Here is a 12,661-nt window from a genome sequence, read left to right as displayed (position 1 = left end):
GATAAAAAAATACTACAAATGTTATTTTAGTTAGGGAAAGGCTGGGGAGAGGGGGAAACGAAAGAAAAAAAGTTTTTTCCTCAATGTTCTGTTAGTTTTATTCAAAGAATTATTTTTAGAAAAACAGTTCATTAATAGAGAAACATTGAAGGTTTAGAATGGGGGAGGAATAAATTAGGAGTTTGGGATTAACATATACACACCACAATATATAAAATAGATAACCAACAAGGACCTACTGTATAGCACAGGGAACAGTACTCAATATTTTGTAATAACCTATAAGGGAAAAGAATCTGAAAAAGCATATATATATATATATATATATATATATATATATAAAACTGAATATATATATAACTGAATCACTTTGCTGTACACCTGAAACTAACACAACACTGTAAATCAACTATACTTCAATTTTAAAAAAAGGATAGGAAAATTAAAAAAAAGATTTCATGAATTTTTAAGCTAGAATTTGAGTCTTTTTTTCTCTTTTCGTTTTTTTTGAATTTTATTTTATTTATTTTTTATACAGCAGGTTCTTATTAGTTATCTATTTTATACATATTAGTGTATACATGTCAAGCCCAATCTCCCAGTTCATGCCACCACCACCACCCCTATCCCCTGGCATAGAATTTGAGTCTTGAAAGATGTTTTCTTGCTTGAGGCAGAAGATCCAAGCAAAACACTTGGACCCCCAGGCTAGCTCAGCTACTTTGCTTTGCCCCAGGGTTAGAAATTTGGGTAACCTTGATAATCAGGTTAATCATTAAGATCTGTCCCAGCTCTTGGATTCTAAAAGTACCTCCTCCTTTCTCTCCTGGGGCCCTTATTCTTTTCAGAGGTGAGACAAAGATATTCCAGTAGGTGAAAACTACTTCTCCCCATGTTTGTGCTGTACCATCTATACAAAAAGCCACCCTGATGGGACATTCTGAGAATTGTGGGTTTGAGGATACATAAAGCCCTGGGTGGTGAGTGCCCAAGGTCACTGGAACCAGGGGTTCTGCTGTCCACGATCATCTGATACCACTTCACTAGGAGCCAACACTTCTAGCTGTGTGACCTTTGGGCTCATCCCTTCACCTTGGTCCTGTCTTAGTTTCCTGGTCTATAGAATGAGGGCCATGATAATAGAATGTACTTCATGAGGTTGTTAGCAGATTGCATGACTATGTATGAAGTGCTTAGAGCAGTGCCTGGCATATATCACGTGCTATAAAAGTGTTTTGGTGGGTAAATAAAATTTATTTTGGACCTGCTCCTTTCTCAAGATATTTAAAAATTTTTAGTTCCAATAAAAAAGACTGACCTTCAATAAAGGGGAAATGTTGAGTTTGGATTTGGATATGACATATTTTAAATGCCTACAAGATAGCCTCTTGAGGATGTCTGCCTACATACATTGTAAACTGAATCTGGAATTCTGTTGATATCTCTGAATCTCAAGTTTGGACATTTATGCAACTAGAAGTAGAAGGCCTCTGAAGAATAGATAGAGTGAGAGCTGTTATGCATTAAGATGTGTAGATACTGGGACTTCCCTGGTGGTCCACTGGTTAAGACTCTGTGCTTCCACTGCAGGGGGCATGGCTTAGATCCCTGGCCAGGGAACTAAGATGCCATGTGGCACAGCCAAAAAAAAAGACGAGTAGATAAGGAGTTTATTATTAGTATTTGTGAAAAAACAAAGAAATGAGATTGCTCCTAGGCTGATCTCATTCTTTTTTGATTTATACTTGTTATTGTTATGATCCTAAAATTTCCTTAGAAGAAGACCAATAAAAGTCTCATTTTCTGCCATCAGCTTCCAGGTAAAGTGTTTATCTCTTCAGAAACTGCAGATCCCTTAAGCCATCTGTAAAAGGAAACAGCGTCAATTCCACCAGTCCCCAAAGGACAACCTTTGAGCAGAAATACTGCCCACGGGGTCTGGTTTATTGAAAGGGAACGTCTCCTGCCTCCACGGCACCCACTTGCTGCTGAGCATCTGCTTCTCAACTTTTTGAGAATTCAGTGGAAGGGATGGGAAGAAAACAAAGAGATGGTTGACTATTTAGGAGCCAAGACCTCTCCATTACTTGAATTTATCTGAAAGCCAAGTGTTCTCTATGGCAGGGGATGAACAACACTTTGTCTCCAAAATTAAAGTAGGTCGGTGGTGGAGCTTTCCTTATTTTGTCTTTTTCCAGGTTCTTACCAGAGAAAGAGAAGCCCTTGTTCAAATTCATGTGTTCTATTCCACGTATGTAATAAAGGTTCATGAATGTGTCTAAGGCATTCAGTTTGCATTCCAAAGTGTTTTTCCAGAGGTGCTTGGAATCCTGCTCACAGCACCCTAATTTTTCCCATGGCTAGTATCTTTAGGATTAGTTATTCTGGCTAAAGAAAGTGCACACAGGTTTCTTTCTTTTTATTTTTTTCCCTGTCTTACTTTGGATCTTCCTCCTCTTAAGTAGTATCATAAAATGGTAGTCTAGGTGAAAAAGCTGGTTAAATTGGTGACATTAGTGGATGTGGAATAAGCCTTTTTTTTTTTCCTTCTTCTTCTCTTGTTTATTCCTTCTGCAGTTGCACCAATCATGTTTGCTTTCCATGTAAGCAAGGGAAAAAAAAGTAGTGAAAAGTGGAAAAGTAGGAGAGCATATTCCACAGGACGGAAGGAAGGTATGGGTATAAAATACCTTGGAGATGAGAAAAAAGATAAAATCCTCATGGAGGTGCCGGGGATCGAACCCGGGGCCTCATACATGCAAAGCATGGGCTCTACCACTGAGCTACACCCCCAAGTGACAGTTGCCTCTTTTTTCGGTATGTTAGGAAATATACCTATTTTCTGTATTCTTTGGCAAAGCTACTTCCTTTTGTCAGAAAATTTATTCTGTTAACTCCATTATTTCTACAATTTTTAAATTAGACTATTTTTGGTGGATGGCTATGCTCAAGAATAGTAAATTCTAAACCCAAATTGTTACCATTCCTGCTCTTAGTTTCTTCTCAGCCAGGTCAGTCCTCTCCAAGACCTTCTCACCTGGACCAAAAGACTATGACAGAGTAGATGGAAGCGTACAAAACAAAGAAACCAGCTCACTTGAAATTATCACCAGGAAACAGAAAACTGATTCCACATTAACTAAAATTAATCCATTTCTCAGAATCTTTGAATATTATTCAAGAACGAATGAAAAGAAGAGAAAAAATAAGGGACTCTAAGAAATTAAAAAAAAAATTTTTCTGTCATTTTCTGAGCTGTGTCAGAGGAGCAGAGAGACTTTCCAATGAATCCCCATCATTTCTCTTCTGTCTCTCTCCTCCTACCATCCCACACCACCAGGAATTGGATGCAAGCACCATACATGGAAGACATTCCTAACTTTTTGGGTGGATAAGTATATTGGACAATGAGAGAGCAACACTTTCGAAGTCTGAAATGTTCTAAAAATGGATTGAAAACAATCTCAGTTTTGAAAAATGAGTGTCAGGGCAGCTCACCCCTAAGGTGCTGAAATAGCTCAGTTGGGAGAGCATTAGACTGAAGATCTAAAGGTCCCTGGTTCAATCCCGGGTTTCAGCAGGTTAAGTGTTTTAGTCAGCATCCATGAGGAGGAGCAATTCTGGTAACCCCTACCAGAAAGGTCTACCTTTGCATCCTTGAAACTTCAATCATTTTTTTGTTTTGTTTTTTCGGCCATGCCACACGGCAGTGGAAGCTGCCAGTGGAATCTTAACCACTGGACCACCAGGGAAGTCCTGAAACTCCCATCTTTGAATTTGGGTCTTGTGATTGATGTCCGATGAGCTTGGCACATGAACAAAGGAAATGTCTGGCATTCACTGCTTCTCCCATGTGTGTGCAGTGATTGCAATGTCCAATGAATTTTGATGTGCAAGATAAAGGTGAATAGTAAAATTCATTCTTATAATTAAAAAAAAAAAAAAGACTGCCCTTACTGATCTCACCAGAATTCCCACAGCAATTATTATATGGATGAGTAGTAGGACAGGGTTCTTACTTCTCCTCACCATTGGCATTTTTTCCTCTCCTTACACATGGTGGGGTGAAGAATTTGCATAATAGATCCTGCAAGTTATTCTAAACAAGGTTGCCCATTTTAGCAAAGGAAAGATGTGTTTGGCTTGGAGATGCTTGTGATAGGCCTGAATAATGGCATCCAAAAGATGTCTACACATTAATTCCCAGCACTGTGAATATGTTACCTTATATGGCAGGTGTGATTAAGTTAAGGACATTGAGATATGGAGATTATCCTGGATTATCCTGGTGGGCCCTGTATAATCACCAGGATCTTTATAAGAGGCCGGTGGGAGGTCAGAGAGGAAAGATGCTACATATGGCTGGCTTTGAAGATGAAGGGAGGGACCATGAGTCAAAGAATGGAGGCAGGCTTTAGAAGCTGTTAAATGCAAGGAAACAGATTCTCCTCTGAAGCCTCCAGAAGAAATGCAGCCTTGATTTTAGACTTCTGATTTCCAGAACTACAAAATAGTAATTTTGTTTTGCTTAAAGCCACTAACTTTGCACTAATTTGCTACAGTAGCAAAAGGAAAAGAACACAATGCTCTATACCAAAGACTTTCTCCAGGTGGAACATGGAAAGTTTAGAGGACTTGACCTTGCAGAAGATGCCTAGAATGAACCATAGCATAAGTAGACGCACTTTTTTTTAAAGAAAGATTTGGCATCATCCTCTGGACTCTGTTTCATGATCAACTAAGAACGAGATCATTTGCCATCTGGTCATGAGTTGTACCTTGCAGGTGTTTCCAAACATAGCAGCGAATTTTTTCCTTAGAACATACTTGAAAAGTTCCCATTTTTCTCTTGTGTCATTCCTTCCATTGTTTTTGTTGTCTGTTCCCTAAATCTTTTATTTACATTTTTACATATTTATATAATAGTGTATCACAAGCCTTCTGTGATCAGGCATGGCCAAAGCATTCACATGCATTCATTCATTTAATCTCCACAATAACCTTTGGAAGTATTTACTGCAATTATACCCATTTTACACATGAGAAAACCAAGGCATGGAGAGAATAAGAAACTCTCCCAAAGTGACACAGCTTTACAGTGAGCCATGGTTCAAAACCAGGTCATGAGCCTAACTGCTCATAACAATGAACTTCCTCAGGGCCAAGACCCAGTGTTATTCTTGTTTTTACCTCCCTGACTCCCACCCTGCCATGCCTAGCCCATTTATTGAGCTCCTGTTATTGCTAGCACTGTGGTAAACACTTCCACATATATGACTTCACATCATCTCTACTAGAACCTCAAGCGTCTTGTCCAAGGCCCTACAAATACTAAAGTGGAAGAACTTTCCAAATGACTATGCTGAGTTACAGACCTGAGAGCACTGGAGTTGGGGCCAAAAGCCTGATTGGAGCCTTAGCTCTTCCACTTACTACCAGCGGTGCAACTTGTGCCACTCTCTTCATCATTTGGGTATCTGTTACTTCACCTCTAAAATGGGGGTGATGAAACCTACCCTGCAGGCATTTTAAGCTCCTCCTGGGTGGGGCTGATGGCACATCATAGCTGGGAGACAGAGCTGGCTCCCCAAAAGGCAGCAGCAGGTGCCTGAGGCTGGCTGATGGAGCAGAGCGCTGGAGGGCACTCAACCCTTTCCCCAGTGAAGTTCAGCTCTGGTCCTCCTTCCTTGCCTTCTCCAAAAGAAGCCACCATCCAGCTGGAGATGTTAGAGATTACTTCCTCCCTGGGAGCAGTGCCGCGTCACCTGCCCCAACTCCTATACCATTCATTCACTAGGTGCAAATTCTGTTTCTCCCCCCCCACCACCCCACAGTCAGGGTCTTGTTGCCACAGGCATTGGCAGCAGCTTACAGAGCCTCACTGTCATGTGGGGATGGGAGGAAGAGGCTAATGCCCTACCTGACCCTTTCCTTCACCATGGTTCCAAACACCTTTCCAGGCACTGAAGAAAATTTGAAGGCAAAAGGGCTATGGGAACTTTATGCATGAGATGAGGGAGAGGGTCCCAGTGTCTGGGAAATAGACATACCACCAGTTTCTACTACTTCTGCAACCCAAGGATAAGGAAGAAAGGAAGCAGCCCAGAGCAAATTCCAACCTCAACTCCAAGAACCAGGAAAGATTTTCAGCCACCTCACAAATTATTTAAAACATAATTCAGGAGAGACCGGCCAAGATGGCGGAGTGGAAACAACTTGAGCTCACCTCCTCTCATGGGCACACCAAAATCACAATTATCTGCAGAACAACCATGAAACGATGAAAACAACCAGAACTTACCAGAAAAGATCTTCTACAGCAAAACACAAGGAAGGAACCACAAGGACGTGGGTAGGAGGCACAGACTCACAGTACAGTCAAGTCCGGTACCCCCAGGCACCAAATTAGCACCAGCACCTGGCCCCGCCCAGCAGCCTGTGGGCACAGGTGCTGGGACCCCTCAGGCTGAGCAACCCCCAGTCACCAGCAGACCGCCTGCCTACAGACTTCCTGAGCCTACAGCCACCTCTAAGCACGGCGCTGCCCACCCTGGGAAATCTTCAAGTACACTTGGATTTGGACTCATGAGCTCAAAGTAGCTCTGCAGTTTTCAGAGGCAACTGTAGCTCTCTGGACCCTGGTTTTCACATCTGTGAAATAAAAGTGTTGGATGAGGTGATCTGTCTGGACATCGGCAGCTGTGAAATGCCACGTTCCCTGATGATCTCTGTGACCAGTATGCTCTGACAGCAAAGGACATCAAGAAGATCCCATTATTATGCTGAAAAAAAAAGATTATTTTGTCTGAAGTTGTCTCTAAATTCTGTTTTGGAAATAGGGCAGGGTGTGCATTTTTATAGGAATTTGTATAAAAAGCACTTGCCAAAGTCACACTCTTGATTATTGGAAGAATTGAGGGGAGGCCCTCAGTCTCCAGACCCCAAAGCCGGAATGCGGGTCTTTTCTACAAGGACGGAAAGAGGTGAAAGGGCAGGCTCTGCTTCTGTAAAAGTCCTTTGGAGCTTGCTGACTGTTTCAGTTTCAGCCACACTCAGAGGTGCGCTCTTGCTGCTGCTCCCATTTTCCGCATGAAAGTTGCTAGGGCTCTTTCAGACTTTCCTTCTGAATTACTACAACACGGTTTTAGGATTATTCCTATTTCACCTGGAGGCTTTCCTTTGAATGTACAGTGTGTGTGCACACATCTGTTTACAGTTTGCTGAAATCTCAAGTGTGATTCCATAACATCTCAGTTACTTTTTCCATGGGGGATGGATGTCTCCCTCATTTTAAGCCTAAGTCAGGGCTGCCCAAGGCTTTTCGCATCAGGGCACTCATAAAAATGGTATTTGCACAGTGGATGGGGCTACTTCAGATCCTGAGGTGCCTGTCTGGAGACTCCAGCCTTTACGTACCCCGTCCCAGCCCAGCATCCCTGAGGACTGAGGGCATGACAAGGCCCACATGTTTTGTCTAACATTTTGTTATAAAAAGTTTCAGACATAAATAAAAGTTAAGAGAATTATATAGAGGATACCCATGTACCCACCACCTAAATTCTACCACTAAGATTTTACTTTACTTGCCCTATTACATTTGTATTCATCTATCCACCCTTTATCCAGCCATCATATTTTGTGATGTAATGCAATGTAAGTTGCAGATGCCAGCATCCTTCACACTAAACTTTTCAGCACACATAGTACTAGTAACTAGAGCTTCAATATTTATTTTTTTAAGATGAAGCTTATGTACTGTGAGATGCACTAATCATTTTTTTAACCATTTTTTAAAAATTGAACTATACTTAATTTACAATGTTGTGTTAGTTTCAGGTATACAGAAAAGAGATTCAGTTATACATATATGTGTGTATACATATTCTTTTTCAGATTCTTTTCCATTATTACAAGATATTGAGTATATTCCCTGTGCTATGTAGTAGGTCCTTGTTGTTTATCTATTTTATATATAGTAGTGTGTATATGCAAACCCCAAACTTCTAATTTATCCTTCCCCCTGGTCCCCATTTTCCCCTGGGTAACCATAAATTTGTTTTCTGTGTCTGTGATGAAATGCACTAATCTTAAGTGGCAAACCCATACACTCGTGTAACCCAAACCTCTATCAAGATAAAAAGCATTGCATCACCCAGGAATTTCCCTACTGCACTTTCCAGTCCATCTCCATGCCCACCACCCCACCTCACCCCTACAGGTCACTTTTGGATATTCTAGAGCTTCATGTAAATGGAACAATACAATATGTTCTCTCTCAGCCCAGCTTTCACTCAGTGTGTTTTTGACATTCATACTTGTGGTTGCATGGAATCTGTAATCCCCTTTTACTAACAAGTAAACTGCACTGCATAAATGCACCATTGTTTGTTTAACTGTTCCTCTGTTGATGGACCCTGGGCTGCTCCACTTTTCCATTCTCTCTCATGATATCTACCTCTCTGATACATTTCATGCTCCAGCACATCCATTCCTGGAAGACTGTCTGACAAGAGTGCTCTGGTATATCAAGCCCAGTTTGCCCACTGGCTTGGGCTGGGGTTTAGTTTCTCCAGGAGCAGTTTGCACACTGGTGAGCCATGCATGGGACACGATGGTGGCCTTGTCATGCCCTCAGTCCTCAGGGATGCTGGGCTGGGACGGGGTACGTAAAGGCTGGAGTCTCCAGACAGGCACCTCAGGATCTGAAGTAGCCCCATCCACTGTGCAAATACCATTTTTATGAGTGCCCTGATGCGAAAAGCCTTGGGCAGCCCTGACTTAGGCTTAAAATGAGGGAGACATCCATCCCCCATGGAAAAAGTAACTGAGATGTTATGGAATCACACTTGAGATTTCAGCAAACTGTAAACAGATGTGTGCACACACACTGTACATTCAAAGGAAAGCCTCCAGGTGAAATAGGAATAATCCTAAAACCGTGTTGTAGTAATTCAGAAGGAAAGTCTGAAAGAGCCCTAGCAACTTTCATGCGGAAAATGGGAGCAGCAGCAAGAGCGCACCTCTGAGTGTGGCTGAAACTGAAACAGTCAGCAAGCTCCAAAGGACTTTTACAGAAGCAGAGCCTGCCCTTTCACCTCTTTCCGTCCTTGTAGAAAAGACCCGCATTCCGGCTTTGGGGTCTGGAGACTGAGGGCCTCCCCTCAATTCTTCCAATAATCAAGAGTGTGACTTTGGCAAGTGCTTTTTATACAAATTCCTATAAAAATGCACACCCTGCCCTATTTCCAAAACAGAATTTAGAGACAACTTCAGACAAAATAATCTTTTTTTTTCAGCATAATAATGGGATCTTCTTGATGTCCTTTGCTGTCAGAGCATACTGGTCACAGAGATCATCAGGGAACGTGGCATTTCACAGCTGCCGATGTCCAGACAGATCACCTCATCCAACACTTTTATTTCACAGATGTGAAAACCAGGGTCCAGAGAGCTACAGTTGCCTCTGAAAACTGCAGAGCTACTTTGAGCTCATGAGTCCAAATCCAAGTGTACTTGAAGATTTCCCAGGGTGGGCAGCGCCGTGCTTAGAGGTGGCTGTAGGCTCAGGAAGTCTGTAGGCAGGCGGTCTGCTGGTGACTGGGGGTTGCTCAGCCTGAGGGGTCCCAGCACCTGTGCCCACAGGCTGCTGGGCGGGGCCAGGTGCTGGTGCTAATTTGGTGCCTGGGGGTACCGGACTTGACTGTACTGTGAGTCTGTGCCTCCTACCCACGTCCTTGTGGTTCCTTCCTTGTGTTTTGCTGTAGAAGATCTTTTCTGGTAAGTTCTGGTTGTTTTCATCGTTTCATGGTTGTTCTGCAGATAATTGTGATTTTGGTGTGCCCATGAGAGGAGGTGAGCTCAAGTTGTTTCCACTCCGCCATCTTGGCCGGTCTCTCCTGAATTATGTTTTAAATAATTTGTGAGGTGGCTGAAAATCTTTCCTGGTTCTTGGAGTTGAGGTTGGAATTTGCTCTGGGCTGCTTCCTTTCTTCCTTATCCTTGGGTTGCAGAAGTAGTAGAAACTGGTGGTATGTCTATTTCCCAGACACTGGGACCCTCTCCCTCATCTCATGCATAAAGGTCCCATAGCCCTTTCATGTAAGAGATTTATTCCAGTGACCTCATTTAACAGATGAGGAAACTGAGGCCCAGTGAGTAAGAGACTTGCCCTGGGTCACACAGCTAGCTAGTGACAGGTGAGGCCTAAAACTATCAGGCTGAGAACCCTCTTGGTTCCATCATTAGGAAAGGTTTTTGCCTCAAATCGAAGCATTGCTATCGAATGCATTTTAGAATCTTGGACTTTTAGTTCTAATAATGTATTTCTGCAAATGGTAATCTTTGGTATCTCCTGAAGCAATTAGTTCAAACATTATTTTTTAAAGTTTGTAGACACTTTAAAAAAAAAGAATGAAACGGTAATTTAATTACCACTTAATTAATTTAATTAAGCAATTTAATTAAAGTTTTTAGCTACTTATCTATTTATAGCTTTATAATAAAGTGTTTCTGCAATGCCCAACTGCTTTGGCAGAGCATAGAGAAATATAATTATTAATTACTACTATCATAACCACTTCACAAAGCAGTGAGTACTTAGATCTTCACCCATACTTCCTGGGAGCAAAAGTTTCACACCAACATTCCTCAAAGACAAGCAACTTCAGAGTAAAATATTCATATGAATCATCAAGAGCTATTATTAAACCCTTTTCAGAGTTTCTGAGTCATTGCCTAAAAGAATATCTAACTTGGGTTTAATTTGAGGAGAAAATAGGGGGTTCAAATTTGACATTTTTCTTTTGCCTTAAAAAGTACTGGTCCTTGACCCTGTTTCCTGGTCCTGCCCTCCCCATCACTCCTTCTAGGAGAGGAGTGGTACTCACAGGCACACTGACTGCTCTGTAAAATGAGATGTGTGCGCAGGCCTTTTCCTAACTCTGACAAAGTAGCGTACTGACCACCTTGCCAACTCCCTCCACCCAGAGCCTCCCTAGAAAAGCTGTAGAAGCAGGTGCAGTCGTGCATCTGAAAATCTATCAACAACACCTCCAAAGTGTGAGATGCCCCTGGGGAGAAGGCAGGCTGTCTAGGCAGGTGTGATGGGGGAGACAGCAGGAGGGCAGAGCAGACGGAGGGTATGGGCAGAGAAAGAACTCTAAATTCTCTTCCCTCTCCATGGCCTGGCCTTGGATGGATCAGAGCAGCCTCTTGGCCACAGAAACCTCCAGCATCAGTGCAGGCGGCCAGTGCTGTCAGGGTACGTAAAAGTACCACAGAAGCCCTGCTGGTGTGAGGAGCTGATGAAAACAGGACCAGCAGCTGATACTTAGCATCCGCTCACTCACCTCTCCCCGCTCAAGCTCCCCAGGATGACGGATTCTAACCTAGGAAACCCCTGCTCACAGGAGGTGCCTGGCAGCGTGGTACCAAAGGTTGTAGTCTTTGGGGTTCTGTGGGGTCCAAAGTGGTCTGCCCAGGGGCTCGTCCCTTCCCTTCTCCTTAAACTCCCGTGGAGGGATCTGGCTCTTCCTGAAAACCAGAGAGGATCGCTTCAAACAGGAACATGAGTTGCCAGGGTGAAATGACCTTGCACCTAAAGACGACAAACAGAACAGCAGACGTTGATTGGAACTCACCAGGCAAGAGCTTAAATAAACACAATAAATATTCTCTAAAGGGCTGGAGGGTGGGGAAGAGGCGAGATGGTGGCCAAAGGGCACGAACTTCCAATTACAAGATGAATAAGTTCCAGGGAGCTAGTGTGCAGCCGGGTGACTATAGTTAACAACACTGGGGGTTGTATACAATGAAAGTTGCTCTGAGATCTTAATGTCCTCACAACAACAGCAACAGAAACGGTGGTTACAGGAGGTGAAAGAGGTGAGAACTAAGTGATCAAGAAAAACCAAGTCCTATCAAGTCGTTTGAGCAGAAATGCCTAAAGGCAACCACTGCTGGGCTTTTCCACGGCAGAGCCAATAAAATCCTGTGTACGTGTGCGTGCGCACACACTCCAGACAGCTTGAATTAGGTTTCTGTCTCCCGGAAACAAGGACCTAAGAGGGGACAGGAGAGGGGGTAGCTTTGCCACTTTGTGATGCAATGAACAGAGTGACTTCAGAAAGAGCCCCTTTCCGAAGGTGTTAGTTACTTTAGCTAATAATTCACTGGCTAAAGCCCCTAGTCTTCTTATCCATTCTTGACTTGGCCGTCCCCATAATCTTGCTGAAATAATACAAAAATGTGTACTCTTTAGAATACATATAAATTTTGATTCCATCTATACAAAGCTCTGGAAAATAAAAACTAATCTCTACTGACAGAACACAGATCAGCATTCGTCTGGGGCTAGGAGTGAGGCAGGGAGGGAGGATTTAAAAAGGGGCAGGAGAAAATGCTTGGGGTGATGGACATGTTCACTCTCCTGATGGTGTTTATGGTTTCAGCAGGATATATGTGTGTGGAAACTCACCCAAACGTGTACTTTTTTTTTTTGTATTAGGTTCTTCTTGTCTCAAAGTATATATAGATATATTAACATCTTTATTGGAGTATAATTGCTTTACAATGGTGTGTTAGTTTCTGCTTTATAACAAAGTGAATCAGTTATACATATACTAAATGTATACTTTAAATACGTGTAGTTTATTGTATGGCA

At 42.5% G+C, this 12,661-nt stretch overlaps 2 non-coding genes across 2 annotated transcripts; one reads left to right on the top strand and one right to left on the bottom strand.

The window, feature by feature from the left end:
* Positions 1-2,721: 2,721 nt before the first annotated feature.
* Positions 2,722-2,793, bottom strand: TRNAA-UGC (transfer RNA alanine (anticodon UGC)). Its single transcript has one exon. It is a non-coding gene; the product is annotated as a tRNA-Ala (tRNA).
* A 714-nt stretch (positions 2,794-3,507) lies between these two features.
* Positions 3,508-3,580, top strand: TRNAF-GAA (transfer RNA phenylalanine (anticodon GAA)). The gene has a single exon. It is a non-coding gene; the product is annotated as a tRNA-Phe (tRNA).
* The last annotated feature ends 9,081 nt before the right edge of the window (positions 3,581-12,661 follow it).

The sequence above is a fragment of the Orcinus orca genome, chromosome 5 (assembly GCF_937001465.1).
Source record: "Orcinus orca chromosome 5, mOrcOrc1.1, whole genome shotgun sequence".
NCBI classification, from domain to species: domain Eukaryota; kingdom Metazoa; phylum Chordata; class Mammalia; order Artiodactyla; family Delphinidae; genus Orcinus; species Orcinus orca.
Note: the sequence above shows the minus strand (reverse complement) of the source record. Positions and strands in the feature narration are given on the sequence as shown.